Genomic DNA, 18,967 nt, shown 5'->3' with positions numbered 1-18,967 from the left:
ATGTCTCAATCAACTGTGGGTCTAGATATGGTCAATCCAGGTGGCATCACAGCCCCTGAACGAATTTTGTAAGAATTTCTCTCTCTTTCACTGTCTTTGTTTCACGGGTTTTTAAAAGTAATTGATTTTTATAATGGGGTTTACCTGCTTTTCACTGCTGTGTTTTTGCCGCTTTTCACCCACTGGACTCACTTACAGAGAGATATCAATGCATAGGTTTTAAGATTCTTACTAGTCAGATATATTCTTGGGCGGTGAATAGGGGGTGTTGAGTCCAATTCACTGAGCAAGGAGTAGGTCTTGTCTATTACCTATTGGGTTTATGGAACGGTATCTGAGCTAATTTGAAACCCTTGTTTTATGCATCACCCCACCTCACCTTTCCCGTTAAGCAGCCATAGTGTGTTTTCTAAACGTGTTACCCTGCTCTGATTTGTAATTCAGTTCAAGGGTAGCGGTTTTTATATTCCCTCTATAAGTGATATCTTATGATAAGTATCTTTTTCTGCGTGACTTATTTCACTTAGAATCGTCCTACCTAAATCCACTCATCTTGCTGCTACTAGCCTTATGACGTTGATTTCATGGCTGAGTGATATTCCATTGTACATAAGGACCACAACTTCTTTATCCATTTTTCTCTTTCCTGGGATATTTAAGGTGTAACGAAGTGGAGGTTCTTGTCAACAGAGCAGCCCTAAACTTTGGGGTGCCTGTGTCTTGCTGATTTTTAGTTTTCCCAATTTATACGCCCATGAGTGGAAGTGCCCTATGCTCCCTAAGCTGATTTTTTTCGATGTTTCAGGACACACCGTGCACTTCTCCAGAGTGGCTGTTGGCAATTTACATCCCGCCCATCAGCGTAGCCAGGCTCCCGTTTCTCCATGGCCTGTTTTGCATTTCTGGTTTTGACACTTTCTTCAGCATGGCCCTTTTGACCGATGGGAAGCGAGACTTCTTTGTAGCGCTGATTTGCCTTTCCAGGTTGCTTGGTTGGCCAAAAAGGGCGTATGCGTTTTTTCCTGAATATATTCAGGAAAAAACGCATACGCCCTTTTTGGCCAAGGGCATCATTGTCGAGCTTTTGCTGCTTTCCCTGTGCTTTAATGGCGATTCGAATCTCCCTCCTGAAATCTGTTTCCTGCAATTCTGCCTTGCTTTCCAATCCTCTTCGTTGCCTTCCCTCAATATATTTGTGGACGAGAGTCATCATTTATAAGTCTGCAGGTTTGTGAATTGCAGTGCCCCTGAGCTCCATTTTTCAACTCTCTTTCTTGGGAGCTGGCCGCAAAAGCGCAGGATTGCTTCAGGCCCTATTCTGGTCCCGGGCGGCAGGCTGAGCCTGTGGTTAATTCTTCTTCCTGATGGGAAAATAGAGTGACCTGTGCCTGTCCCAACACCTAGAGCTAGTCTCTCATTGGTTCCCCCTCTTCCCGTTCATCCTCAGGACAAATTGCAACCTGTACGGAACAGGAGGTTAAAGGTGCTGATTCTCCAAGGAGGGAGATTGCTAGTAAAGTGGCTGGAATGGCAAACCCGAGCACAAGGAGATGAGAAATGAGGTGCGTTTTGAAAACCTTTCTGGATCACACGGTGTACCATCTTCTGGGTTTCTCATGCATGCTTTCGATGTAGGAAGATGCCCTTGAACCTGGAGATTTGGGACCCATGGGATGGGTACCATGCAGTATTAATTTAAAGGGTCTGCGTTTGCTCACCCAACCTCACCAAACCTCTCAGCCCCAAGAGTTTCCACCCTTATGTCTCAATCAGCTGTGGGTCTAGATATGGTCAATCCAGGTGGCATCACAGCCCCTGAACGAATTTTGTAAGAATTTCTCTCTCTTTAACTGTCTTTGTTTCACGGGTTTTTAAAAGTAATTGATTTTTATAATGGGGTTTACCTGCTTTTCACTGCTGTGTTTTTGCCGCTTTACACCCACTTGACTCACTTACAGAGAGATATCAATGCATAGGTTTTAAGATTCTTACTAGTCAGATATATTCTTGGGCGGTGAATAGGGGGTGTTGAGTCCAATTCACTGAGCAAGGAGTAGGTCTTGTCTATTACCTATTGGGTTTATGGAACGGTATCTGAGCTAATTTGAAACCCTTGATTTATGCATCACCCCACCTCACCGTTCCCGTTAAGCAGCCATAGTGTGTTTTCTAAACGTGTTACCCTGCTCTGATTTGTAATTCAGTTCAAGGGTAGCGGTTTTTATATTCCCTCTATAAGTGATATCTTATGATAAGTATCTTTTTCTGTGTGACTTATTTCACTTAGAATCGTCCTACCTAAATCCACTCATCTTGCTGCTACTAGCCTTATGACGTTGATTTCATGGCTGAGTGATATTCCATTGTACATAAGGACCACAACTTCTTTATCCATTTTTCTCTTTCCTGGGATATTTAAGGTGTAACGAAGTGGAGGTTCTTGTCAACAGAGCAGCCCTAAACTTTGGGGTGCCTGTGTCTTGCTGACTTTTAGTTTTCCCAATTTATACGTCCATGAGTGGAAGTGCCCTATGCTCCCTAAGCTGATTTTTTTCGATGTTTCAGGACACACCGTGCACTTCTCCAGAGTGGCTGTTGGCAATTTACATCCCGCCCATCAGCGTAGCCAGGCTCCCGTTTCTCCATGGCCTGTTTTGCATTTCTGGTTTTGACACTTTATTCAGCATGGCCCTTTTGACCGATGGGAAGCGAGACTTCTTTGTAGCGCTGATTTGCCTTTCCAGGTTGCTTGGTTGGCCAAAAAGGGCTTATGCGTTTTTTCCTGAATATATTCAGGAAAAAACGCATACGCCCTTTTTGGCCAAGGGCATCATTGTCGAGGTTTTGCTGCTTTCCCTGTGCTTTAAAGGCGATTCGAATCTCCCTCCTGAAATCTGTTTCCTGCAATTCTGCCTTGCTTTCCAATCCTCTTCGTTGCCTTCCCTCAATATATTTGTGGACGAGAGTCATCATTTATAAGTCTGCAGGTTTGTGAATTGCAGTGCCCCTGAGCTCCATTTTTCAACTCGCTTTCTTGGGAGCTGGCCGCAAAGGCGCAGGATTGCTTCAGGCCCTATTCTGGTCCCGGGCGGCAGGCTGAGCCTGTGGTTAATTCTTCTTCCTGATGGGAAAATAGAGTGACCTGTGCCTGTCCCAACACCTAGAGCTAGTCTCTCATTGGTTCCCCCTCTTCCCGTTCATCCTCAGGACAAATTGCAACCTGTACGGAACAGGAGGTTAAAGGTGCTGATTCTCCAAGGAGGGAGATTGCTAGTAAAGCGGCTGGAATGGCAAACCCGAGCACAAGGAGATGAGAAATGAGGTGCGTTTTGAAAACCTTTCCGGATCACACGGTGTACCATCTTCTGGGTTTCTCATGCATGCTTTCGATGTAGGAAGATGCCCTTGAACCTGAAGATTTGGGACCCATGGGATGGGTACCATGCCGTATTACTTTAAAGGGTCTGCGTTTGCTCACCCAACCTCACCAAACCTCTCAGCCCCAAGAGTGTCCACCCTTATGTCTCAATCAACTGTGGGTCTAGATATGGTCAATCCAGGTGGCATCACAGCCCCTGAACGAATTTTGTAAGAATTCCTCTCTCTTTCACTGTCTTTGTTTCACGGGTTTTTAAAAGTAATTGATTTTTATAATGGGGTTTACCTGCTTTTCACTGCTGTGTTTTTGCCGCTTTACACCCACTGGACTCACTTACAGAGAGATATCAATGCATAGGTTTTAAGATACTTACTAGTCAGATATATTCTTGGGCGGTGAATAGGGGGTGTTGAGTCCAATTCACTGAGCAAGGAGTAGGTCTTGTCTGTTACCTATTGGGTTTATGGAACGGTATCTGAGCTAATTTGAAACCCTTGTTTTATGCATCACCCCACCTCACCTTTCCCGTTAAGCAGCCATAGTGTGTTTTCTAAACGTGTGACCCTGCTCTGATTTGTAATTCAGTTCAAGGGTAGCGGTTTTTATATTCCCTCTATAAGTGATATCTTATGATAAGTATCTTTTTCTGTGTGACTTATTTCACTTAGAATCGTCCTACCTAAATCCACTCATCTTGCTGCTACTAGCCTTATGACGTTGATTTCATGGCTGAGTGATATTCCATTGTACATAAGGACCACAACTTCTTTATCCATTTTTCTCTTTCCTGGGATATTTAAGGTGTAACGAAGTGGAGGTTCTTGTCAACAGAGCAGCCCTAAACTTTGGGGTGCCTGTGTCTTGCTGATTTTTAGTTTTCCCAATTTATACGCCCATGAGTGGAAGTGCCCTATGCTCCCTAAGCTGATTTTTTTCGATGTTTCAGGACACACCGTGCACTTCTCCAGAGTGGCTGTTGGCAATTTACATCCCGCCCATCAGCGTAGCCAGGCTCCCGTTTCTCCATGGCCTGTTTTGCATTTCTGGTTTTGACACTTTATTCAGCATGGCCCTTTTGACCGATGGGAAGCGAGACTTCTTTGTAGCGCTGATTTGCCTTTCCAGGTTGCTTGGTTGGCCAAAAAGGGCGTATGCGTTTTTTCCTGAATATATTCAGGAAAAAACGCATACGCCCTTTTTGGCCAAGGGCATCATTGTCGAGGTTTTGCCGCTTTTCCTGTGCTTTAAAGGCGATTCGAATCTCCCTCCTGAAATCTGTTTCCTGCAATTCTGCCTTGCTTTCCAATCCTCTTCGTTGCCTTCCCTCAATATATTTGTGGACGAGAGTCATCATTTCTAAGTCTGCAGGTTTGTGAATTGCAGTGCCCCTGAGCTCCATTTGTCAACTCGCTTTCTTGGGAGCTGGCCGCAAAAGCGCAGGATTGCTTCAGGCCCTATTCTGGTCCCGGGCGGCAGGCTGAGCCTGTGGTTAATTCTTCTTCCTGATGGGAAAATAGAGTGACCTGTGCCTGTCCCAACACCTAGAGCTAGTCTCTCATTGGTTCCCCCTCTTCCCGTTCATCCTCAGGACAAATTGCAACCTGTACGGAACAGGAGGTTAAAGGTGCTGATTCTCCAAGGAGGGAGATTGCTAGTAAAGCGGCTGGAATGGCAAACCCGAGCACAAGGAGATGAGAAATGAGGTGCGTTTTGAAAACCTTTCCGGATCGCACGGTGTACCATCTTCTGGGTTTCTCATGCATGCTTTCGATGTAGGAAGATGCCCTTGAACCTGGAGATTTGGGACCCATGGGATGGGTACCACGCAGTATTACTTTAAAGGGTCTGCGTTTGCTCACCCAACCTCACCAAACCTCTCAGCCCCAAGAGTGTCCACCCTTATGTCTCAATCAACTGTGGGTCTAGATATGGTCAATCCAGGTGGCATCACAGCCCCTGAACGAATTTTGTAAGAATTTCTCTCTCTTTCACTGTCTTTGTTTCACGGGTTTTTAAAAGTAATTGATTTTTATAATGGGGTTTACCTGCCTTTCACTGCTGTGTTTTTGCCACTTTACACCCACTGGACTCACTTACAGAGAGATATCAATGCATAGGTTTTAAGATTCTTACTAGTCAGATATATTCTTGGGCGGTGAATAGGGGGTGTTGAGTCCAATTCACTGAGCAAGGAGTAGGTCTTGTCTATTACCTATTGGGTTTATGGAACGGTATCTGAGCTAATTTGAAACCCTTGTTTTATGCATCACCCCACCTCACCTTTCCCGTTAAGCAGCCATAGTGTGTTTTCTAAACGTGTTACCCTGCGCTGATTTGTAATTCAGTTCAAGGGTAGCGGTTTTTATATTCCCTCTATAAGTGATATCTTATGATAAGTATCTTTTTCTGTGTGACTTATTTCACTTAGAATCGTCCTACCTAAATCCACTCATCTTGCTGCTACTAGCCTTATGACGTTGATTTCATGGCTGAGTGATATTCCATTGTACATAAGGACCACAACTTCTTTATCCATTTTTCTCTTTCCTGGGATATTTAAGGTGTAACGAAGTGGAGGTTCTTGTCAACAGAGCAGCCCTAAACTTTGGGGTGCCTGTGTCTTGCTGATTTTTAGTTTTCCCAATTTATACGCCCATGAGTGGAAGTGCCCTATGCTCCCTAAGCTGATTTTTTTCGATGTTTCAGGACACACCGTGCACTTCTCCAGAGTGGCTGTTGGCAATTTACATCCCGCCCATCAGCGTAGCCAGGCTCCCGTTTCTCCATGGCCTGTTTTGCATTTCTGGTTTTGACACTTTATTCAGCATGGCCCTTTTGACCGATGGGAAGCGAGACTTCTTTGTAGCGCTGATTTGCCTTTCCAGGTTGCTTGGTTGGCCAAAAAGGGCGTATGCGTTTTTTCCTGAATATATTCAGGAAAAAACGCATACGCCCTTTTTGGCCAAGGGCATCATTGTCGAGGTTTTGCCGCTTTTCCTGTGCTTTAAAGGCGATTCGAATCTCCCTCCTGAAATCTGTTTCCTGCAATTCTGCCTTGCTTTCCAATCCTCTTCGTTGCCTTCCCTCAATATATTTGTGGACGAGAGTCATCATTTATAAGTCTGCAGGTTTGTGAATTGCAGTGCCCCTGAGCTCCATTTTTCAACTCGCTTTCTTGGGAGCTGGCCGCAAAAGCGCAGGATTGCTTCAGGCCCTATTCTGGTCCCGGGCGGCAGGCTGAGCCTGTGGTTAATTCTTCTTCCTGATGGGAAAATAGAGTGACCTGTGCCTGTCCCAACACCTAGAGCTAGTCTCTCATTGGTTCCCCCTCTTCCCGTTCATCCTCAGGACAAATTGCAACCTGTACGGAACAGGAGGTTAAAGGTGCTGATTCTCCAAGGAGGGAGATTGCTAGTAAAGCGGCAGGAATGGCAAACCCGAGCACAAGGAGATGAGAAATGAGGTGCGTTTTGAAAACCTTTCCGGATCGCACGGTGTACCATCTTCTGGGTTTCTCATGCATGCTTTCGATGTAGGAAGATGCCCTTGAACCTGGAGATTTGGGACCCATGGGATGGGTACCACGCAGTATTACTTTAAAGGGTCTGCGTTTGCTCACCCAACCTCACCAAACCTCTCAGCCCCAAGAGTGTCCACCCTTATGTCTCAATCAACTGTGGGTCTAGATATGGTCAATCCAGGTGGCATCACAGCCCCTGAACGAATTTTGTAAGAATTTCTCTCTCTTTCACTGTCTTTGTTTCACGGGTTTTTAAAAGTAATTGATTTTTATAATGGGGTTTACCTGCTTTTCACTGCTGTGTTTTTGCCGCTTTACACCCACTTGACTCACTTACAGAGAGATATCAATGCATAGGTTTTAAGATTCTTACTAGTCAGATATATTCTTGGGTGGTGAATAGGGGGTGTTGAGTCCAATTCACTGAGCAAGGAGTAGGTCTTGTCTATTACCTATTGGGTTTATGGAACGGTATCTGAGCTAATTTGAAACCCTTGTTTTATGCATCACCCCACCTCACCTTTCCCGTTAAGCAGCCATAGTGTGTTTTCTAAACGTTTGACCCTGCTCTGATTTGTAATTCAGTCCAAGGGTAGCGGTTTTTATATTCCCTCTATAAGTGATATCTTATGATAAGTATCTTTTTCTGTGTGACTTATTTCACTTAGAATCGTCCTACCTAAATCCACTCATCTTGCTGCTACTAGCCTTATGACGTTGATTTCATGGCTGAGTGATATTCCATTGTACATAAGGACCACAACTTCTTTATCCATTTTTCTCTTTCCTGGGATATTTAAGGTGTAACGAAGTGGAGGTTCTTGTCAACAGAGCAGCCCTAAACTTTGGGGTGCCTGTGTCTTGCTGATTTTTAGTTTTCCCAATTTATACGCCCATGAGTGGAAGTGCCCTATGCTCCCTAAGCTGATTTTTTTCGATGTTTCAGGACACACCGTGCACTTCTCCAGAGTGGCTGTTGGCAATTTACATCCCGCCCATCAGCGTAGCCAGGCTCCCGTTTCTCCATGGCCTGTTTTGCATTTCTGGTTTTGACACTTTATTCAGCATGGCCCTTTTGACCGATGGGAAGCGAGACTTCTTTGTAGCGCTGATTTGCCTTTCCAGGTTGCTTGGTTGGCCAAAAAGGGCGTATGCGTTTTTTCCTGAATATATTCAGGAAAAAACGCATACGCCCTTTTTGGCCAAGGGCATCATTGTCGAGGTTTTGCCGCTTTTCCTGTGCTTTAAAGGCGATTCGAATCTCCCTCCTGAAATCTGTTTCCTGCAATTCTGCCTTGCTTTCCAATCCTCTTCGTTGCCTTCCCTCAATATATTTGTGGACGAGAGTCATCATTTATAAGTCTGCAGGTTTGTGAATTGCAGTGCCCCTGAGCTCCATTTTTCAACTCGCTTTCTTGGGAGCTGGCCGCAAAAGCGCAGGATTGCTTCAGGCCCTATTCTGGTCCCGGGCGGCAGGCTGAGCCTGTGGTTAATTCTTCTTCCTGATGGGAAAATAGAGTGACCTGTGCCTGTCCCAACACCTAGAGCTAGTCTCTCATTGGTTCCCCCTCTTCCCGTTCATCCTCAGGACAAATTGCAACCTGTACGGAACAGGAGGTTAAAGGTGCTGATTCTCCAAGGAGGGAGATTGCTAGTAAAGCGGCTGGAATGGCAAACCCGAGCACAAGGAGATGAGAAATGAGGTGCGTTTTGAAAACCTTTCCGGATCGCACGGTGTACCATCTTCTGGGTTTCTCATGCATGCTTTCGATGTAGGAAGATGCCCTTGAACCTGGAGATTTGGGACCCATGGGATGGGTACCACGCAGTATTACTTTAAAGGGTCTGCGTTTGCTCACCCAACCTCACCAAACCTCTCAGCCCCAAGAGTGTCCACCCTTATGTCTCAATCAACTGTGGGTCTAGATATGGTCAATCCAGGTGGCATCACAGCCCCTGAACGAATTTTGTAAGAATTTCTCTCTCTTTCACTGTCTTTGTTTCACGGGTTTTTAAAAGTAATTGATTTTTATAATGGGGTTTACCTGCCTTTCACTGCTGTGTTTTTGCCACTTTACACCCACTGGACTCACTTACAGAGAGATATCAATGCATAGGTTTTAAGATTCTTACTAGTCAGATATATTCTTGGGCGGTGAATAGGGGGTGTTGAGTCCAATTCACTGAGCAAGGAGTAGGTCTTGTCTATTACCTATTGGGTTTATGGAACGGTATCTGAGCTAATTTGAAACCCTTGTTTTATGCATCACCCCACCTCACCTTTCCCGTTAAGCAGCCATAGTGTGTTTTCTAAACGTGTTACCCTGCGCTGATTTGTAATTCAGTTCAAGGGTAGCGGTTTTTATATTCCCTCTATAAGTGATATCTTATGATAAGTATCTTTTTCTGTGTGACTTATTTCACTTAGAATCGTCCTACCTAAATCCACTCATCTTGCTGCTACTAGCCTTATGACGTTGATTTCATGGCTGAGTGATATTCCATTGTACATAAGGACCACAACTTCTTTATCCATTTTTCTCTTTCCTGGGATATTTAAGGTGTAACGAAGTGGAGGTTCTTGTCAACAGAGCAGCCCTAAACTTTGGGGTGCCTGTGTCTTGCTGATTTTTAGTTTTCCCAATTTATACGCCCATGAGTGGAAGTGCCCTATGCTCCCTAAGCTGATTTTTTTCGATGTTTCAGGACACACCGTGCACTTCTCCAGAGTGGCTGTTGGCAATTTACATCCCGCCCATCAGCGTAGCCAGGCTCCCGTTTCTCCATGGCCTGTTTTGCATTTCTGGTTTTGACACTTTATTCAGCATGGCCCTTTTGACCGATGGGAAGCGAGACTTCTTTGTAGCGCTGATTTGCCTTTCCAGGTTGCTTGGTTGGCCAAAAAGGGCGTATGCGTTTTTTCCTGAATATATTCAGGAAAAAACGCATACGCCCTTTTTGGCCAAGGGCATCATTGTCGAGGTTTTGCCGCTTTTCCTGTGCTTTAAAGGCGATTCGAATCTCCCTCCTGAAATCTGTTTCCTGCAATTCTGCCTTGCTTTCCAATCCTCTTCGTTGCCTTCCCTCAATATATTTGTGGACGAGAGTCATCATTTATAAGTCTGCAGGTTTGTGAATTGCAGTGCCCCTGAGCTCCATTTTTCAACTCGCTTTCTTGGGAGCTGGCCGCAAAAGCGCAGGATTGCTTCAGGCCCTATTCTGGTCCCGGGCGGCAGGCTGAGCCTGTGGTTAATTCTTCTTCCTGATGGGAAAATAGAGTGACCTGTGCCTGTCCCAACACCTAGAGCTAGTCTCTCATTGGTTCCCCCTCTTCCCGTTCATCCTCAGGACAAATTGCAACCTGTACGGAACAGGAGGTTAAAGGTGCTGATTCTCCAAGGAGGGAGATTGCTAGTAAAGCGGCAGGAATGGCAAACCCGAGCACAAGGAGATGAGAAATGAGGTGCGTTTTGAAAACCTTTCCGGATCGCACGGTGTACCATCTTCTGGGTTTCTCATGCATGCTTTCGATGTAGGAAGATGCCCTTGAACCTGGAGATTTGGGACCCATGGGATGGGTACCACGCAGTATTACTTTAAAGGGTCTGCGTTTGCTCACCCAACCTCACCAAACCTCTCAGCCCCAAGAGTGTCCACCCTTATGTCTCAATCAACTGTGGGTCTAGATATGGTCAATCCAGGTGGCATCACAGCCCCTGAACGAATTTTGTAAGAATTTCTCTCTCTTTCACTGTCTTTGTTTCACGGGTTTTTAAAAGTAATTGATTTTTATAATGGGGTTTACCTGCTTTTCACTGCTGTGTTTTTGCCGCTTTACACCCACTTGACTCACTTACAGAGAGATATCAATGCATAGGTTTTAAGATTCTTACTAGTCAGATATATTCTTGGGTGGTGAATAGGGGGTGTTGAGTCCAATTCACTGAGCAAGGAGTAGGTCTTGTCTATTACCTATTGGGTTTATGGAACGGTATCTGAGCTAATTTGAAACCCTTGTTTTATGCATCACCCCACCTCACCTTTCCCGTTAAGCAGCCATAGTGTGTTTTCTAAACGTTTGACCCTGCTCTGATTTGTAATTCAGTCCAAGGGTAGCGGTTTTTATATTCCCTCTATAAGTGATATCTTATGATAAGTATCTTTTTCTGTGTGACTTATTTCACTTAGAATCGTCCTACCTAAATCCACTCATCTTGCTGCTACTAGCCTTATGACGTTGATTTCATGGCTGAGTGATATTCCATTGTACATAAGGACCACAACTTCTTTATCCATTTTTCTCTTTCCTGGGATATTTAAGGTGTAACGAAGTGGAGGTTCTTGTCAACAGAGCAGCCCTAAACTTTGGGGTGCCTGTGTCTTGCTGATTTTTAGTTTTCCCAATTTATACGCCCATGAGTGGAAGTGCCCTATGCTCCCTAAGCTGATTTTTTTCGATGTTTCAGGACACACCGTGCACTTCTCCAGAGTGGCTGTTGGCAATTTACATCCCGCCCATCAGCGTAGCCAGGCTCCCGTTTCTCCATGGCCTGTTTTGCATTTCTGGTTTTGACACTTTATTCAGCATGGCCCTTTTGACCGATGGGAAGCGAGACTTCTTTGTAGCGCTGATTTGCCTTTCCAGGTTGCTTGGTTGGCCAAAAAGGGCGTATGCGTTTTTTCCTGAATATATTCAGGAAAAAACGCATACGCCCTTTTTGGCCAAGGGCATCATTGTCGAGGTTTTGCCGCTTTTCCTGTGCTTTAAAGGCGATTCGAATCTCCCTCCTGAAATCTGTTTCCTGCAATTCTGCCTTGCTTTCCAATCCTCTTCGTTGCCTTCCCTCAATATATTTGTGGACGAGAGTCATCATTTATAAGTCTGCAGGTTTGTGAATTGCAGTGCCCCTGAGCTCCATTTTTCAACTCGCTTTCTTGGGAGCTGGCCGCAAAAGCGCAGGATTGCTTCAGGCCCTATTCTGGTCCCGGGCGGCAGGCTGAGCCTGTGGTTAATTCTTCTTCCTGATGGGAAAATAGAGTGACCTGTGCCTGTCCCAACACCTAGAGCTAGTCTCTCATTGGTTCCCCCTCTTCCCGTTCATCCTCAGGACAAATTGCAACCTGTACGGAACAGGAGGTTAAAGGTGCTGATTCTCCAAGGAGGGAGATTGCTAGTAAAGCGGCTGGAATGGCAAACCCGAGCACAAGGAGATGAGAAATGAGGTGCGTTTTGAAAACCTTTCCGGATCGCACGGTGTACCATCTTCTGGGTTTCTCATGCATGCTTTCGATGTAGGAAGATGCCCTTGAACCTGGAGATTTGGGACCCATGGGATGGGTACCACGCAGTATTACTTTAAAGGGTCTGCGTTTGCTCACCCAACCTCACCAAACCTCTCAGCCCCAAGAGTGTCCACCCTTATGTCTCAATCAACTGTGGGTCTAGATATGGTCAATCCAGGTGGCATCACAGCCCCTGAACGAATTTTGTAAGAATTTCTCTCTCTTTCACTGTCTTTGTTTCACGGGTTTTTAAAAGTAATTGATTTTTATAATGGGGTTTACCTGCTTTTCACTGCTGTGTTTTTGCCGCTTTACACCCACTGGACTCACTTACAGAGAGATATCAGTGCATAGGTTTTAAGATTCTTACTAGTCAGATATATTCTTGGGCGGTGAATAGGGGGTGTTGAGTCCAATTCACTGAGCAAGGAGTAGGTCTTGTCTATTACCTATTGGGTTTATGGAACGGTATCTGAGCTAATTTGAAACCCTTGTTTTATGCATCACCCCACCTCACCTTTCCCGTTAAGCAGCCATAGTGTGTTTTCTAAACGTGTTACCCTGCTCTGATTTGTAATTCAGTTCAAGGGTAGCGGTTTTTATATTCCCTCTATAAGTGATATCTTATGATAAGTATCTTTTTCTGTGTGACTTATTTCACTTCGAATCGTCCTACCTAAATCCACTCATCTTGCTGCTACTAGCCTTATGACGTTGATTTCATGGCTGAGTGATATTCCATTGTACATAAGGACCACAACTTCTTTATCCATTTTTCTCTTTCCTGGGATATTTAAGGTGTAACGAAGTGGAGGTTCTTGTCAACAGAGCAGCCCTAAACTTTGGGGTGCCTGTGTCTTGCTGATTTTTAGTTTTCCCAATTTATACGCCCATGAGTGGAAGTGCCCTATGCTCCCTAAGCTGATTTTTTTCGATGTTTCAGGACACACCGTGCACTTCTCCAGAGTGGCTGTTGGCAATTTACATCCCGCCCATCAGCGTAGCCAGGCTCCCGTTTCTCCATGGCCTGTTTTGCATTTCTGGTTTTGACACTTTATTCAGCATGGCCCTTTTGACCGATGGGAAGCGAGACTTCTTTGTAGCGCTGATTTGCCTTTCCAGGTTGCTTGGTTGGCCAAAAAGGGCGTATGCGTTTTTTCCTGAATATATTCAGGAAAAAACGCATACGCCCTTTTTGGCCAAGGGCATCATTGTCGAGGTTTTGCCGCTTTTCCTGTGCTTTAAAGGCGATTCGAATCTCCCTCCTGAAATCTGTTTCCTGCAATTCTGCCTTGCTTTCCAATCCTCTTCGTTGCCTTCCCTCAATATATTTGTGGACGAGAGTCATCATTTCTAAGTCTGCAGGTTTGTGAATTGCAGTGCCCCTGAGCTCCATTTTTCAACTCGCTTTCTTGGGAGCTGGCCGCAAAAGCGCAGGATTGCTTCAGGCCCTATTCTGGTCCCGGGCGGCAGGCTGAGCCTGTGGTTAATTCTTCTTCCTGATGGGAAAATAGAGTGACCTGTGCCTGTCCCAACACCTAGAGCTAGTATCTCATTGGTTCCCCCTCTTCCCGTTCATCCTCAGGACAAATTGCAACCTGTACGGAACAGGAGGTTAAAGGTGCTGATTCTCCAAGGAGGGAGATTGCTAGTAAAGCGGCTGGACTGGCAAACCCGAGCACAAGGAGATGAGAAATGAGGTGCGTTTTGAAAACCTTTCCGTATCACACGGTGTACCATCTTCTGGGTTTCTCATGCATGCTTTCGATGTAGGAAGATGCCCTTGAACCTGGAGATTTGGGACCCATGGAATGGGTACCACGCAGTATTACTTTAAAGGGTCTGCGTTTGCTCACCCAACCTCACCAAACCTCTCAGCCCCAAGAGTGTCCACCCTTATGTCTCAATCAACTGTGGGTCTAGATATGGTCAATCCAGGTGGCATCACAGCCCCTGAACGAATTTTGTAAGAATTTCTCTCTCTTTCACTGTCTTTGTTTCACGGGTTTTTAAAAGTAATTGATTTTTATAATGGGGTTTACCTGCCTTTCACTGCTGTGTTTTTGCCGCTTTACACCCACTGGACTCACTTACAGAGAGATATCAATGCATAGGTTTTAAGATTCTTACTAGTCAGATATATTCTTGGGCGGTGAATAGGGGGTGTTGAGTCCAATTCACTGAGCAAGGAGTAGGTCTTGTCTATTACCTATTGGGTTTATGGAACGGTATCTGAGCTAATTTGAAACCCTTGTTTTATGCATCACCCCACCTCACCTTTCCCGTTAAGCAGCCATAGTGTGTTTTCTAAACGTGTTACCCTGCTCTGATTTGTAATTCAGTTCAAGGGTAGCGGTTTTTATATTCCCTCTATAAGTGATATCTTATGATAAGTATCTTTTTCTGTGTGACTTATTTCACTTCGAATCGTCCTACCTAAATCCACTCATCTTGCTGCTACTAGCCTTATGACGTTGATTTCATGGCTGAGTGATATTCCATTGTACATAAGGACCACAACTTCTTTATCCATTTTTCTCTTTCCTGGGATATTTAAGGTGTAACGAAGTGGAGGTTCTTGTCAACAGAGCAGCCCTAAACTTTGGGGTGCCTGTGTCTTGCTGATTTTTAGTTTTCCCAATTTATACGCCCATGAGTGGAAGTGCCCTATGCTCCCTAAGCTGATTTTTTTCGATGTTTCAGGACACACCGTGCACTTCTCCAGAGTGGCTGTTGGCAATTTACATCCCGCCCATCAGCGTAGCCAGGCTCCCGTTTCTCCATGGCCTGTTTTGCATTTCTGGTTTTGACACTTTATTCAGCATGGCCCTTTTGACCGATGGGAAGCGAGACTTCTTTGTAGCGCTGATTTGCCTTTCCAGGTTGCTTGGTTGGCCAAAAAGGGCGTATGCGTTTTTTCCTGAATATATTCAGGAAAAAACGCATACGCCCTTTTTGGCCAAGGGCATCATTGTCGAGGTTTTGCCGCTTTTCCTGTGCTTTAAAGGCGATTCGAATCTCCCTCCTGAAATCTGTTTCCTGCAATTCTGCCTTGCTTTCCAATCCTCTTCGTTGCCTTCCCTCAATATATTTGTGGACGAGAGTCATCATTTCTAAGTCTGCAGGTTTGTGAATTGCAGTGCCCCTGAGCTCCATTTTTCAACTCGCTTTCTTGGGAGCTGGCCGCAAAAGCGCAGGATTGCTTCAGGCCCTATTCTGGTCCCGGGCGGCAGGCTGAGCCTGTGGTTAATTCTTCTTCCTGATGGGAAAATAGAGTGACCTGTGCCTGTCCCAACACCTAGAGCTAGTCTCTCATTGGTTCCCCCTCTTCCCGTTCATCCTCAGGACAAATTGCAACCTGTACGGAACAGGAGGTTAAAGGTGCTGATTCTCCAAGGAGGGAGATTGCTAGTAAAGCGGCAGGAATGGCAAACCCGAGCACAAGGAGATGAGAAATGAGGTGCGTTTTGAAAACCTTTCCGGATCGCACGGTGTACCATCTTCTGGGTTTCTCATGCATGCTTTCGATGTAGGAAGATGCCCTTGAACCTGGAGATTTGGGACCCATGGGATGGGTACCACGCAGTATTACTTTAAAGGGTCTGCGTTTGCTCACCCAACCTCACCAAACCTCTCAGCCCCAAGAGTGTCCACCCTTATGTCTCAATCAACTGTGGGTCTAGATATGGTCAATCCAGGTGGCATCACAGCCCCTGAACGAATTTTGTAAGAATTTCTCTCTCTTTCACTGTCTTTGTTTCACGGGTTTTTAAAAGTAATTGATTTTTATAATGGGGTTTACCTGCTTTTCACTGCTGTGTTTTTGCCGCTTTACACCCACTTGACTCACTTACAGAGAGATATCAATGCATAGGTTTTAAGATTCTTACTAGTCAGATATATTCTTGGGTGGTGAATAGGGGGTGTTGAGTCCAATTCACTGAGCAAGGAGTAGGTCTTGTCTATTACCTATTGGGTTTATGGAACGGTATCTGAGCTAATTTGAAACCCTTGTTTTATGCATCACCCCACCTCACCTTTCCCGTTAAGCAGCCATAGTGTGTTTTCTAAACGTTTGACCCTGCTCTGATTTGTAATTCAGTCCAAGGGTAGCGGTTTTTATATTCCCTCTATAAGTGATATCTTATGATAAGTATCTTTTTCTGTGTGACTTATTTCATTTAGAATCGTCCTACCTAAATCCACTCATCTTGCTGCTACTAGCCTTATGACGTTGATTTCATGGCTGAGTGATATTCCATTGTACATAAGGACCACAACTTCTTTATCCATTTTTCTCTTTCCTGGGATATTTAAGGTGTAACGAAGTGGAGGTTCTTGTCAACAGAGCAGCCCTAAACTTTGGGGTGCCTGTGTCTTGCTGATTTTTAGTTTTCCCAATTTATACGCCCATGAGTGGAAGTGCCCTATGCTCCCAAAGCTGATTTTTTTCGATGTTTCAGGACACACCGTGCACTTCTCCAGAGTGGCTGTTGGCAATTTACATCCCGCCCATCAGCGTAGCCAGGCTCCCGTTTCTCCATGGCCTGTTTTGCATTTCTGGTTTTGACACTTTATTCAGCATGGCCCTTTTGACCGATGGGAAGCGAGACTTCTTTGTAGCGCTGATTTGCCTTTCCAGGTTGCTTGGTTGGCCAAAAAGGGCGTATGCGTTTTTTCCTGAATATATTCAGGAAAAAACGCATACGCCCTTTTTGTCCAAGGGCATCATTGTCGAGGTTTTGCTGCTTTTCCTGTGCTTTAAAGGCGATTCGAATCTCCCTCCTGAAATCTGTTTCCTGCAATTCTGCCTTGCTTTCCAATCCTCTTCGTTGCCTTCCCTCAATATATTTGTGGACGAGAGTCATCATTTATAAGTCTGCAGGTTTGTGAATTGCAGTGCCCCTGAGCTCCATTTTTCAACTCGCTTTCTTGCGAGCTGGCCGCAAAAGCGCAGGATTGCTTCAGGCCCTATTCTGGTCCCAGGCGGCAGGCTGAGCCTGTGGTTAATTCTTCTTCCTGATGGGAAAATAGAGTGACCTGTGCCTGTCCCAACACCTAGAGCTAGTGTCTCATTGGTTCCCCCTCTTCCCGTTCATCCTCAGGACAAATTGCAACCTGTACGGAACAGGAGGTTAAAGGTGCTGATTCTCCAAGGAGGGAGATTGCTAGTAAAGCGGCCGGAATGGCAAACCCGAGCACAAGGAGATGAGAAATGAGGTGCGTTTTGAAAACCTTTCCGGATCACACGGTGTACCATCTTCTGGGTTTCTCATGCATGTTTTCGATGTAGGAAGATGCCCTTGAACCTGGAGATTTGGGACCCATGGGATGGGTACCACGCAGTATTACTTTAAAGGGTCTGCGTTTGCTCACCCAACCTCACCAAAACTCTCAGCCCCAAGAGTGTCCACCCTTATGTCTCAATCAGCTTTGGGTCTAGATATGGTCAATCGAGGTGGCATCACAGCCCCTGAACGAATTTTGTAAGAATTTCTCTCTCTTTCACTGTCTTTGTTTCACGGGTTTTTAAAAGTAATTGATTTTTATAATGGCGTTTACCTGCTTTTAACTGCTGTGTTTCTGCCGCTTTTCACCCACTTGACTCACTTACAGAGTCATCAATACATAGGTTTTAAGATTCTTACTAGTCAGATATATTCTGGGGCGGTGAATAGGGGGTGTTGAGTCCAATTCATTGAGCAAGGAGTAGGTCTTGTCTATTACATATTGGGTTTATGGAACGGTATCTGAGCTCATTTGAATCCCTTGTTTTAGCATCACCCCACCTCACCTTTCCCGTTAAGCAGCCATAGTGTGTTTTCTAAACGTGTGACTCTGTTGTGTTTTGTAATTCAGTTCAAGGGTAGCGGTTTTTACATTCCCTCTATAAGTGATATCTTATGACAAGTGTCTTATTCTGTGTGACTTATTTCACTTAGAATCGTCGTACCTAAATCCACTCATCATGCTGCTACGAGCCTTATGACGTTGATTTCATGGTTGAGTGATATTCCATTGTACATAAGGACCACAACTTCTTTATCCATTTTTCTCTTTCCTGGGATATTTAAGGTGTAACGAAGTGGAGGTTCTTGTCAACAGAGCAGCCCTAAACTTTGGGGTGCCTGTGTCTTGCTGATTTTTAGTTTTCCCAATTTATACGCCCATGAGTGGAAGTGCCCTATGCTCCCTAAGCTGAGTTTCTTAGATGTTTCAGGACACACCGTGCAGTTCTCCAGAGTGGCTGTTGACAATTTACATCCCGCCCATCAGCGTAGCCAGGCTCCCGTTTCTCCATGGCCTGTCCTGCATTTCTGGTTTTGACACTTTATTCAGCATGGCCCTTTTGACCGATGGGAAGCGAGACTTCTTTGTAGTGCTGATTTGCCTTTCTAGGTTGCTTGGTTGGCCAAAAAGGGCGTATGCGTTTTTTCCTGAATATATTCAGGAAAAAACGCATACGCCCTTTTTGGCCAAGGGCATCATTGTCGAGGTTTTGCCGCTTTTCCTGTGCTTTAAAGGCGATTCGAATCTCCCTCCTGAAATCTGTTTCCTGCAATTCTGCCTTCCTTTCAAATCCTCTTCGTTGCCTTCCCTCAATATATTCGTGGACGATAGTCATCATTTATAAGTCTGCAGGTTTGTGAATTGCAGGGCCCCTGAGCTCCATTTTTCAACTCGCTTTCTTGGGAGCTGGCCGCAAAAGCGCAGGATTGCTTCAGGCCCTATTTTGGTCCCGGGCGGCAGGCTGAGCCTGTGGTTAATTCTTCTTCCTGATGGGA

Source organism: Balaenoptera physalus, assembly GCF_965194825.1.
Source record: "Balaenoptera physalus genome assembly, chromosome: 14".
NCBI classification, from domain to species: Eukaryota; Metazoa; Chordata; class Mammalia; order Artiodactyla; family Balaenopteridae; genus Balaenoptera; species Balaenoptera physalus.
Note: the sequence above shows the minus strand (reverse complement) of the source record.